This window comes from Phaseolus vulgaris, chromosome 11 (assembly GCF_000499845.2).
Source record: "Phaseolus vulgaris cultivar G19833 chromosome 11, P. vulgaris v2.0, whole genome shotgun sequence".
NCBI classification, from domain to species: Eukaryota; Viridiplantae; Streptophyta; class Magnoliopsida; order Fabales; family Fabaceae; genus Phaseolus; species Phaseolus vulgaris.
The window spans coordinates 35,080,187-35,093,594 of record NC_023749.2 but is presented as its reverse complement, the minus strand read 5'-3'; the positions used below and the strand labels follow the sequence as shown (position 1 = coordinate 35,093,594).

At 45.6% G+C, this 13,408-nt stretch overlaps 1 non-coding gene across 1 annotated transcript; it reads left to right on the top strand.

Moving 5' to 3' along the window:
- Nucleotides 1–12,150: 12,150 nt before the first annotated feature.
- TRNAG-CCC (transfer RNA glycine (anticodon CCC)) lies at nucleotides 12,151–12,221 on the top strand. The gene has a single exon. It is a non-coding gene; the product is annotated as a tRNA-Gly (tRNA).
- The last annotated feature ends 1,187 nt before the right edge of the window (nucleotides 12,222–13,408 follow it).

Sequence of the window (13,408 nt, the reverse complement as noted above, 5' to 3'; positions counted from 1 at the left end):
GGCATTTGTAGCAGATCACCTGGTCCTTCAAATAAGCAAGTCGACGGAGAGAGCAGCGAGAAGCCATAAGTCCTTGACGCAAGAAACTCTGAGATCGCCGAGAGTTAGAGCATGTCGAGGAGAGAAGGTGAGTGTGATGCAGGTCTGCGCCACCCATGAGCCAGACACTTGGATAACACAGTACAAGCGGTGCCTGGCAGACGGCCTCCTCCCGCTGGATCCGACAGAAGCTAGGAAGGTAAAGAAAAATTCCAGCAAGTATACGTTGATTGATGGCGATCTGTACAGGTTTGGGTTCACTCGCCCACTCCTGGAATGCGTACACGGCGAGAAGTGCACGAGGATCATGGCAGAGCTCCACGAGGGTATATGCGGAAGCCACGTCGGGGGTCGAGCTCTGGCCGCGAGGACTCTCCGTGCAGGCTACTACTGGCCATCCATGAGAGAAGATTGCAAGAAATATGCCCAGTGTTGTAAACAATGCCAGCAGCACGCCGATTGGCATAAGGCGCCTCCCGAGGAGTTGAAGTCGATCTATAGCCCTTGGCCGTTTCATACTTGGGGAATCGACATCCTGGGACCTTTCCCGCTGGCGATCAGGCAGATGAAGTACTTGGTGGTGGCGATTGAGTATTTCACCAAGTGGATTGAAGCAGAACCAGTGGCCCAGATCACCGCACACAAGATCGAAGGTTTTGTATGGAAGAACATCGTGTGCCGGTTTGGAGTGCCTAAACGCCTGGTGTCAGATAATGGGACGCAGTTTGCAAGCCACCTGTTGAAGAAGCTTTGCGAAGGGGTGGGAATTCAACAAGTGTTTGCATCCGTCGAGCACCCTCAGACAAATGGCCAGGTGGAGTCAGCTAATCGGGTGTTGTTGAGAAGGCTTGAGAAAGCCAAGGGAAGTTGGGCCGAGGAGGTGCCCCGTATAGTCTGGGCGTACCACACCACCGAGCAGTCAGGAACCCATGAGACCCCGTTCAGCTTGGTCTATGGGTGTGATGCCATGATTCCGGTGGAGATCCAGGAGAGCTCGCCGAGGTTCCAGAACTTTGTAGAGGAAGACTCGAATGAAGAAAGAAGGCTGAACCTGGATCTACTGGATGAGGTCAGGGAAAAGGCGAGGTTGAAGGCTGAAGCGGTGAAGAGAAGGGTTGAACGAAGATACAACTCAAAGGTGATGCCAAGGCAGTTTAGAGAAGGCGACTTGGTGATGAGGAAGGCCCACCAGTACGAGATGGAGAATAAGCTGTCACCCAAGTGGACTGGACCGTTCAGAATAACTGAGGCGCTCGAGAACGGGGCCTACCGCTTAGAGACGCTGGAAGGAGGGGCGATCCCTCGCACCTGGAACGCCACACACCTGAAGTTGTACTATAGTTAAGAGCTTTGTAAGTAAAGACAAACACAAAGGTTATATTACAATGTCTCTGTTAAAACAGTTTCAAGGGGGCACTCTTTTTTCCCTAAGGAGGGTTTTTAATGAGGCCACCCAATAAAAGAAGAGTTTTCGAAGTATAAGGCGTTTTCTGGTTGCATGTTTGCTGTTTTCCAAAAGTTTTGAAGAAAGACCTTGTCACTTGTAAGTGATTTAAGGCAAGAAAAGATATATCGCATGTTTTCAGTCAAAGTTTTAAGTCCTCATCGTTTTTCGGCGATTGGAGGCACCAGTTAAAAGTTTAAAGTCCTCATCGTCTTTTGGCGATCGGAGGCACCAGATGAAAGACCTCGACGCCCTCGCGCGTTTTGAGGCAAGTTAAAGACCTCCTCGCCGTCGAGCGAGCGCAGGCGAGAAAGAGAAAGGTCCTCAGTGCATCCAGGGGGGAGGAGATGTACACCCTGGGCAAGTTGAGGCACCAGATAAAGTCCTTCTCGCCGTCGAGCGAGTTCAGGCAAGTTAAAGACCTCCTCGCCGTCGAGCGAGCGCAGGCGAGAAAGAGGAAAAGTCCTCAGTGCATCCAGGGGGGGGGGAGATGTACACCCTGGGCAAGTTGAGGCACCAGATAAAGACCTTCTCGCCGATGAGCAAGTTCAGGCAAGTTAAAGACCTCCTCGCCGTCGAGCGAGCGCAGGCGAGAAAGAGGAAAGGTCCTCAGTGCATCCAGGGGGGAGGAGATGTACACCCTGGGCAAGTTGAGGCACCAGATAAAGACCTTCTCGCCGATGAGCGAGTTCAGGCGAGTTAAAGACCTTCTCGCTTACATGCGAGCTTAGGCAAGATAAAATTCTTCTCGTCTCGAACGAGTTCAGGTATGGCGCAGAGGGTGGAAGAAGTTTGGAAGGTGGCTAAGGTAGGTTCGAAGAGAACGCTTAGTCAGCCGGTCTTTGTTCTGAAGTCCAGGAGGGTAAAGAGAGATCCCAAAAGGCGTCTCTGCCCCCATGCAAAGAAACAATTGCCAAAGCATGAGGCTAGGAAAAGCTAATGTTACCAAGAGTTCTTGGCGATCGGGAAGAGTTCAAACAGCGGCGAGAAGGTTAAAGGACTTCAGAAAGCCAAAGAGTATGTCGAAGGCTTTGACGAAAGCCCAACTGTTAGGATACAACTGGGCCGGAGCAGCGTTAATCTCTGTCAGTAGTTCCCTCTCAAACCTGGAGAAGGGCAGGCGCACGCCGATGCTCTTAAAGACCACCTGGTAGAAGTAGAAGAAGGGGACCCCATCATTGGCCCGTTCGTCTCCGCACACCGGCTCCCCTAAGGTGCAAGGGAGCACGGTGATATCGTCATCATGCCTCTTCGCGAAGGCACGATGATCGTAGGAGCACAGATTCCCCATGTGTTCCCTTATGGCCCCGGTAGAAAGTAAGCTGGAGCACTCGTCGAGGAGCTCGCGCAAGGCCCATGCATAAATGTCCTTGGGGTTGACCCTAGGGGGAGGAGGATGGGTAGACATGTCGGTACAAAGTATCAGTGAAGGAGTAAGGTAGGTCGAAGGAGAACGACGTGTTCGAAGTGCAGAAGAAAAACGCCAACTAGAAAGAACACAGGAGGAACTCTTTGTGAGGAAGAGGAGCGGTGCAAGGAGGGTGCGTAAACGCAGAGATGATGAGCGCAGGTGCAAAATTTCGAAGACCCAAATATTACAGTTGGAGCGTGAAACGACGCAAAGGGGAGCACCGTGCGATCGAGCCACGTGTCAGGGGATGGGAGGATGACCCTGGCGTCACTGGTTAACATTCAGAAAATGTCGCGTCGACAGAAGGCCCAAGGGTACGACACGCCGTCGAAGATGGGAGCATCTTGTCAAAAGCTCAGAAAATGTCAAGATCAAATCAAACAAGGGAACATCCCATCAGCCATATGGGAAATGCCACGTGGATGGTGCAGGCGAGACCTTAAGCTTTCCGCCACGGCAAGTGTCACGCCCCCGGGCGTCGACCAGAGTCAAAGTCAAAGTCAATGCCAAAGCCAAAGTCAACAGGTTGACCACACCAGGTACCGCCAAGACACTGAAGGCGTCGCCAGTATAAGGCACCAGCGGCGTCGCCTCCCCGATACCCACAGGTAGGAAAGATTGTGGAGGGAGACGAGATCGCCAGAAGCCAAGTGAGCCACCGGCAGTGTCGATCCCCGATACCCACAGGTAGGAAAAACTGTGGAGGGAGACGAGATCGCCAGAAGTCAAGTGAGTCACCGGCAGTGTTGATCCCCGATACCCATGGGAAGGAAAGACCATGGAGGGAGCGACCCCATGGGGGGCTTCGAGCCTTCCCGGTGCTTGGCGTTTCTAGACACCCTGAGGATGATACGGCGCTGCTGTAGCAGGCCTCTCCTTAGGCGTGGGCGCCAAGCATCAAGAATTAAGGGACAGATCGCCTTGGTATTTAGGACACTCCGTGGACGATACGGCGCTGTTAGACAGGCCTCTCCATGGGCGTGGGCACTGAAGTGCGACCTTGTCCCAAGTGTTTAGACCCAGAGCAGGTCTCGACTTTTGCGTTTGCAGTAATGGCAGAGTGGCCAACGCCTTCACGAGGCAGAGGCCTCATAGATACGAAGGCGGAACAGGTTTTGAGGTGCACGTTAGAAGTGAGGCGCCGCATGTACAGGATCGCCTAACACAGCGAAAGGAACAGGTAAAAGTACAGGTAAAGCAATTGAAGCATACAAAAATGAAGAACAAAGGTGAAGATATCAGCCAAACAGCGCTCAACGCCTCGGAAGTATGCAATCGTTATACAAAACCTATTGTTCCAACAAAGTGCAAATGGTTCAAAATATTTACAAGGTTATCAAAGGTTATCAAGAACGAAGAAAAGAGCACAAAAAGTAAAGGTGGCAGCTGAGAGTTGGCGGTTCAGTCATCCAATTCGAGAGGCACAACTTTTCCGTCGACGACATGGTGGGTGGGATCGCAGTTTGAAACATTGATTCCCGGGTTCTCACAAGACGCCTGAACTAGAGCCTCTTGGAAGCCCTCGTCAAATACGCCCACCATCTCCCCGGTAAGCTCTTGGACCTCCCTCTCCAGCTCGGCGATCCTAGAGTCCTTGGACGCCAGCTGTTTGTCCAAGGACTCCTTCTCCACCTGGAGCTTATTGGCTTCAGCTTGGAGAAGGTCCAAGGCTTCGACCTTCACCCCCAAGGCGTCCTCTCTTTCAGCCAGCTTCTTCCTCCAAGCAGCATCCAGTTCTTCAAGCTTTCCCTGCTGCTTTTCGGAGGCACGAGCCGCCTCTTGAAGACCAATATTTTGAATTTGCTGGGAGGTAAGGAGGGCTAGCATGTCAACATACGCTTGCTCAATTTCATGCGCGTATGACTCAACTCCCTCCTTACCCTCCTGAGCCAGTTTCAGCAAAGCTTGGTGAGCCTCCTCCCTGAGCTCCCAAGTTTGTTTCTCCTGTTTTAGCGCCCCCACCTCTTGCTTCAGTTTTCGGAGGATCTCCTTTCCTTTGGCAGCACTTTGGGCCTGGGAGCGCCAATCGAGGGTTACCGCCAAGAACGCCCCCATATAGTAGGGCATGCCTCCTCCCCTATGAGGGTTTTCTGGCGACATCCCTTCATTGAACCCCTGTGCCAACTACCTATAGACAGGGGGGGAAGCAGTAGTTCGCGGGAGGAGGGAGCGGGAGCCGGCGTGGGGGGAACAGAGCCTGAAGCCGCCGCCACTTCAGACAGGGTTAGTGGCGGGGGAACCGACTCAGCCCCTTCATCTTGTTCCTCTTGGACTGCTTAGGGCGATGGTGACGTAGCGCTGGGAGGGTCATCCCTTAGAGAGTTCCTGCCACCGGGAGATGTGGCTGGCAGGGTGGGAACCCTCGCAGGTTTCCTCTTCTTGAAGACCAAGGGACTACCTGAGTCTTCACTGTCGGAGTTTATCTCCAACACCCTTTTTCCTTTGTCTAGGCGTGCTGGAGCATGTGTTGATGCGGCGGCCAGGGGGACCGCAGCAATGGGAGGAGGGGAGGTAGGAGTTTGACAGGTTTGCGGAGAAGATGGCGGAGTCAGTAGGGAGGCGACGGAAGCTGAAGGAGTGGTGGGCGGTACATCAAGAGCGACGGAATCCCCACCTCCTTTGGCGAATTTTGCCTTCTTCAGGAACTTGGCAAGTGTAAGGCGCCTTGAAGAACCCATCACCGAACCTGCGAAAATCATAGCAAAGACTAATTTAGATAAGGCAGAACGGGAGCAGCAATCAAGCAATGCAGCGTAAGGTCATGTGATCCCAGTGGTTCACACAATGCAATCACATTCAAATAAAACCAAGCAGAGTACCAGCAAGTTCTAGTGGGGAAAATCAAAAGCAAGTACCAAAATAGGTAGAGAGACCGTGGGCGTTGAACTCGTTGACAATGAGCTTGGCGGTATCAAAGACCACCCCAAGCCCAGCCAAAGCGTTGCACACCTCCCGGTCAGCGGGAGCGAGATCATCCAAGGCCAGGGCTTTAGTCGATATGGGCCTTTCCGACCAGTACAAAGGGAAGCCCTCCAGTGCAGTGGGATCGAATTTGGTAGCACGCACCTTGAAGAACTTCCCCTTCCACCCCTTGAAGGAATTCTGGAAGAGAGAAAGGATGATGCGCCCGGCGACGCCAGAAAAGCTCATACACAGGCTTTTGCCCTGTTTCTTTACCTCAAAAAAGTGAAGAAAGACATCCACGGAGGAGGGGATGCCCAGATATCCACAAAGGATTTGAAAACCCCTCACGAACGCCCAGCTGTTGGGATGAAGCTGGGCAGGGGCGGTGTTGATTTCGGTGAGCAACTCCCATTCGAAGGGAGTAAAAGGGAGACGCAGGCCCACTCGTTTGAATACCATTTGGTAAATGAAGCAGAAGGGGCTTCCCCCGGTAGACCTTGCGTCCACACAAACAGGTTCCCCAGGCTTCACGCGACATACTAAGACGTGGGAATCATGAGTTTTGTGGAAGGCGTTGAAATTATAGACCGTGGGGTCACCCCTGTGGGCCTCTACATCTGTGACGGAGTTCAATGTGGAGCACTCCACGAGGAGGTCATCGGAGGCCCATCGATACTCCTCTTTGTAGGGGGACCTGGGGGGCAGAGGATCGGTAGTAGCTTTGTCTCGCGCCATCAGGTCACAAGCTGAAGAGTGAATAAAAAAGAAAGGGTTCAGCGAAAGGGGGTTGTTGAAGAAGAAAAAGGGGGAAAAAGGAGAAACCCTAGGCAAACCCTACCCACGCGAGGAAAAGAAGAACGAGGGGAAACAAAGAAACACACGAACAGCACAGAACACAAGAAAGTAAATAGCCCCAGGCAGTTCATGCATACATTATAGCAATGCAATGAAGAAGGAGAGTCAGCAAGGGCAGAAAAACCGTACCTTTGAGTGTCGAAGTAGGGGAGGAGTGGAAACGCGAAGGGGAGAACAGAGATTGCAGAGAGAGAGCTCGAAGAAGATGAACAGTGCGAGAATGCGAAGAGAGTGGATGAAACAGTGGTTTCGAGCGCGGAGTTTGGGTAACTTAAACGTTACGAGGAGCGCGAGGGGCAATAGATGGTGACCGTTCGATGATGCCACGTGTCGTAGGATTAGGCGCTCACTGGGAGCGCAAGGGACTTTTGATGATGACCGCGTGATGGGCCACGTGGCGAGCGATTAAGCATGGCCCAAAAAGCGTCACTTTTCCCGTTTCAGAGGATGTCCCATCAGCCATTAAGAACATTTCAACTGCCCGGGAATGTCACGTCAATGGTTTGAGGAGTGTCGCATCAGCAAGAATGGCACGTCCTCAGGATGCCACGTGGATGGCGTGGGCGAGGCCTTAGTCTTTTCGCTGAAGACAAGTCATCAGCTCAAGACTGGGGGGCTTGTGTACCGTCCCGCTCCTGGGCGTTGACCAAAGTCAAAAGTCAACGTCGGGGCCAAGATCAACATGTGGTGAGACCATGCGAAGGGGTCAAAGAAAGGAAGTCAACAGAATAATTACACAAGGCGTCGCTAGGACAAGGCGTCGCCAAAGAAGGGCGTCGCCTTAACATGGCTAACAAGATACGGCGTCGCCAAACAAGCCACCGGAAGTGTCACTCCCCGATACCCGGGGGTAGGAAAGACCACGGAGGGAGTGACGCCACGGAGGCTTCGGGCCCGCCAAGTGCAGAAACAATGATAAAGTGAAGAGAAGGGTGGCTTCAAGGCCATAGTACTAGCGCCAGTGGAGAGTAATCTGACTCGCGAAGTGCCCATGTCACCCCAGAGAGGCCCTTGGGATAGATACGACTCATGAGAGGGTCACGCCCAAGGGTAACTAGGTGCAGGGTACGAGAGGAAGGTAGATACGCTCTCAAAGCGAGTGACTAGAGGTTTGGGGGCATGAGTTGACACCCAAAAAGTCACCCCTTGCGCCAGATGCACTCCAAGGAAGAAGGACTCACACGACGAAATACCCCCAAGTTGGGTCACGGTGGTGAGGCCCTCCACGTGTAATAACGGCCAAGTCAGAACAGCAACATCCATTTGTCAGGTATAAGGTAATTAAAGCTATTTAAAGGTAATTAAAGTTTACGTTTCGAGCGTTTTAAGGTACTTTAAATGCTTCAGGCGGTTTAAACGTCTTAAAGGCGCGGAACGTTTCATAATTAAATGCGCTTTAAGACGCTTTAAATGCTAGAGGCGTTTAAATAGAACCTTGGATGTTAGAAACGAGGTTCGAACTTTTGGCAAATTTTCCCAGAATACACTCTAGTTGCTTACTCGAGTCTTGAGGCTAAGCACAAGGGACTAGAGAAAGGTTGTTTGCCAGAGGGAGAAAATATACACAATACACAGTTCTTTTTACCACCTTCAGAGCACCATCCACGGTGTTCCGATACGGAGGTGCAGAGTTTTGGTGTTTCTTGCTAGCTGACTTGAGCGTTGGAGTGCAAACGGCCGCTAGGGCGCCCATTTGTCCTTCTTTGCAGGTGTTCACAGATTGCCAGAGGGAAGGTGTCCTTAGCTGACGAGCAAGGCTGCGCACAAAGACGTACCCAGGTCAACCGGCCGGAACAATTCCTTTATGACATGTTGTAACTTCCTCCAGAACATGATCAGGCTTTCAACACAGCTTTATTGACTCAGGATTCTTTCATAATTGAGATCTGCAACAGACAAAACTTTAAAAAAGAATTAAATTCATTATTTCACAGTGTTGTCAGAGAGGAAACAATCGGTTGTTTTTTTGCAGAAGTAAAACAGATTTTGAATTTTTAAGAATGAGCAGATAGGATTCAATGTAGATGTAATTGAACATTTAACAAGAGATATGTAAGCATGAATTTGAATTTAAAAAAATTAAAGACAGAGTTAAGGAAGATCTTATTCTTTTATGAAGTTCCTTCAATGAATCATTTGTTTGTGATCAAGAAGCCTCTTTTGACTATTGAGAAACTTGGACTGGTACATAACATTGATTCAGCTCCAATGTTAATCTTTTCCTTCCAAGAACCTGATCAGATGACTCAGAGCCTCATGTTCTTCTAGATTCCCTGCATAAACATGAATTCAAGCAACAAGGTTTGGTCCCTTTACAAATGTGGGTCCATTCGGTTGTTTTACTGGCTGTTTTGAAAAATTATCTTGCTTGTTTTGTGGATTAAAACCTAATCCAGCTCTTCCAAAAACACAGTTTTGAGATGCCAAGACATTCTCAAAGTTGGATTTTCCTTTTGAAAACTTATCCACAGTACTAACAAGATAATGTACTTTCTTTTCAAGATTTTCACAATTTTCACAAATGAGAGTGTCACACTTGCAAGAAGAGTTTTTGCAATGAGTTTCCAGATTTTCAAAATCACTTTTTGATTTTTCCAGCTCTTCTTCAAGTCCCTTAACTCTCTTTTCAAGCCAGTTGTTAAGCCCTTTTAATCGGTTGTTTGAAAGAACCAATCGGTTAGCTTCTTCATGTGTTTCTTGAAAAGCTTCAAGCAATTTACTATAATTTTCAGCATTTAGAGAAGCACATGAGCTTACATCACTTGAGCTACATGACTCATCATCTCCTTCTGCAATCAAGCATACGAACATGCCTGGAATAGATCCAGGTTTTTTATGCCACCGACTTACCATGGATGAAAAGATCAAGCCCGTGGTCCAGAGACGAAGGAAATTCAATGAAGAAAAATGCCTCGTCATCCAAGAAGAAACTCATAAACTTTTCGTTGTTGGCCACATACGGGAGATCCAATATCCCAAGTGGTTGGCGAATGTCGTATTGGTGAAGAAGACAAATGGGAAATGAAAGATGTGTGTTGACTTCACCGAGTTAAATAAGGTTTGTCCCAAGGATTCTTACCCTCTACCGAGCATAAACTCCTTAATAGACAACGCCTTAGGATGACGTTTGTTATGTTTTCTAGATGCATTTTCGAGGTATAATCAAATTCGTATTCATCCGAGGGACAAGAGCAAGACAACTTTCATGGTTGAGGTTGCTAGTTATTGCTACAATATCATGCCTTTAGCCTGAAAAACACTGAGGTGACCTATCAAAGGCTCATGGACCGGATCCTTTCACCTAAGCTCGGACGCAACGTTCAAGCATATGTGGATGACATGGTCGTCACGTCGGAAAGGGAAGGCCAGCATGTTGCCGACCTAGAAGAATTATTAGCCAATATAGCAACGTACAATTTAAAGCTTAATCTTGATAAATGCGTGTTTGGAGTAGAAGCAAGGAAATTTCTTGGATTCCTGCTAACCAAAAGAGGTATAGAGGTAAACCCTCACAAATTCACAACGATTATAAAGATGAGAAACCCGAATAATGCGAAGAAGCATTCGCCAAGTTAAAGGAATACCTATCTAGTCCCCCCGTTCTCGGTAAACCAATCCTGGGAATCCTGAAACGTCTCTATTTTTTTTATAATAGATCGGGCTATCAACTCGGTCATTTTGCAAGATCGAAAGAAGATCCAGAAGCCAATCTATTTCGTAAGCAAGGTGTTGTAGGGATTAGAGACTCGATATCAAGCTATCAAGAAAGCTGCTCTAGTTGTGGTGTTCACAGCTCGACGACTACGACATTATTTTCAAAGCTTCACTGTGGTTGTAGTGATCGACCTGCCCATCCGCAAGGTCCTCCAAAAGCCTGATATTTTAGTTCGGATGGTCCATTGGGTGGTTGAGTTGTCTGAGTTCGACATTTAGTATGAACCACGAAGGCCAATTAAAGGCCAAGTATACGCAGACTTTATGGTAGAGCTTTCATCCAAGGAATCCCAGCCCGATCCTAACAATTTCCAATGGGTCCTTTCGGTTGATGGGTCCTCCAACTAACGAGGGAGCGGAGCTGGAGTCATAATGGGCTCTTAATCGAACAAGCCCTCAAGTTTGCATTCAAGGAGAGCAACAATCAAGCTGAGTATGAGGGCTTGATAGGAGGAATGTTGCTGGCAAAGGAATTGGGAGCTCAACGCTTGTTGGTGAAAAATGACTCACTGCTCGTAACCGGGCAAGTCATAGGCGAGTATCAAGCCAAGGACCCGTAGCTAGCCTCATACCTCGGGTATGTGAGGTTCTTAAGAGGGGCTTTCTCTGCGTTCGATCTTGTTCATGTTCCTAGAGAACAAAACTCTCAAGAAGACCTGGTCGGACGTGCTCGGGTCCTCAACCCAAGCACTTAAGCGTAGTAAGCTCGGTTGGATAGGTTATGTGCGAAATACCCAACTCGTCTTGGGGCAAGTATAGACCCAATTACACATTACGAGGTAGGCCCATATGTTCGTTAGTCTATAGGAAAAAGATAATTAAAGTAAAAATAACAGAAGGAGTAGCTTAATTAGTAAAAATGTTTATATCTTTTAAATTCAAATAAAAGTTGTTAGGAATGATGTGGCATTGCACCCGAAAATAAAGGTGCACGTTAACAGAATATTCTTATGGTTGAAATTATATTCTTGTTGAGATTATATTCTTATTGTTGAAGGTTGATGAAAATCGTTGAAAGAATGTTTATAAAAGGGGTTTTAGACCCCGAATAACGGTAAGCTTTTTTGAACCCTAGACTGATACGAATTTATAGTTTGAATGCTCTTAGTGACTTGATCGTCGGAGTGTGATCAACAGGTGAAGTCCCTTTCGTTACAAAGCGTCATCAGCTCGGTTCAACACCCTAGCAAAGTCGCTTCAGCTTGGAGCTCGTTTCCAAGTCCAACCAAGATCGGCCATGCGAGAACAAAATTCATGAATAAAAAAATTTAAAAAACTAAAATCTTAATTTAGCCTAAATTTTTTAGAGGATGATGATAATACTTAATTTTAAAATAAAATATTTTACCCTTTTGTTGCAATTTATTATTAGACGACGACTAAAATATAATTTGTGGTCTCTTATTTTTTTTATTAAAATGTATTTGCTTATTTATCTTTAAAAAAAATATAGCCTTTTATCTGTCAAATTTGGATCACTATTGTTATTGTGAAATAATGATCAATTTTTTTTATGGTGACACGATTTGTAATCATTCGTTTAACTTATTAAAGATGTAAAATGTGTTCCATGATTACTTACATAAAAAACATGAAACCTGATTAATTTTAAGGTAATAAGAATGATGAAAATAAAGTGATAAAATCAGTAACAAAACAAAGGAAAATCAATCTTGTTTTCTAATTGTAAATCAAACTCATTGTTTATATAATTCTTTTTATCATATTTACAGTTCTTTTGTGTTTGAAATAACTTGAAATCGATAGTTTCCTTATCAACCAAGCGCATCTGGTGTAGTGGTATCATAGTACCCTCCCACGGTACTGACCGGGGTTCGATTCCCCGGATAAGCAATTTTTTTTAATTTTATTTTTAAAACTAATTCCAATTTTGTTTTTGAGCAATTCTGCTTATAATTAATTATGTTTTTATGATAATTGTCCTCATTTAGTCAATTTGTTAATTATTTAAATTAATCCCATCACCTTAAAATTCTATTTAATTAACATTAAAGAAGACTAAAACTAAGTAAAAGCATCATAATAAAAATGTTGGAGAGTACCTTGTGACTATTTAACTAGGTGAAATCCATCATACAAGTATATAATAACCAAGAAACATGTGGAATGAAACATTTGCTATGCAGCAATGGCTTCTTGTAGAGGTTACAAAATCAACTATGGTCTTCAAATTTCTTTAGATAATATTTTTTTTTGTTTGATTTGTGATGTGTGATATATTGGATCCAATTGACTATTTAATTTTGTTTTTACCTAAGTCTATTATAATTTTATGACGAAAAATAGACAATAATAATACAAATGAAATAAATAGGTTAGATAGTTTTCATAATACAGGTCTTCCGAAATGTAATTATCAGAAATTATGTTTAAATCTAATTTAATTTCAAAAAATCAGATATGTATTTGTCAGAAAATGTATTTAAAACAATTTAATTTCACAAACTTAGTTTGTAAAATAATTAATATTTTTCTCTACTTATATGTTTTTATTAGTAATAAAAATATAATAATAATGAGCATATATTTATTCGTATTCAATAACTTTAATCATAAATTATTGGACTATAATATAATAGTAAATAAATCTATTGTTTTAATTCAGATTCATATAATTGAATTTATTCAGGCCTTAACTATTTTTTGTGTTAATTTTTTGTTTTTTAGATTAGTTTGAAGGAAGTGTCTATCTTTACAAATGGGTCAAATATGCAAATGTTCAAGTTGTTTCTTTGAATCAAAATAGAAAACAAAATCTGAGGAGAAGAATATAAAAATAAAATCTACAATATCTCAGAAACAGAATTGTAAGCAAATATTCTGCAAAATACAAGAATTCAGGAAAGTTGAAACCAGAATATTTTACCAAGATCCTTGGAGAAGAAAAACCTATAAAAGACAAATCTCAAAGAGAAAAGGGAGCTTCATAGCGTTTTCTTACTTTCTTTTATTTTTTGTAATTCTTTTGTTTTGCCTCCGCATGGATGACTAAACCTTTTTGATTGATTCCTTTGTAATTT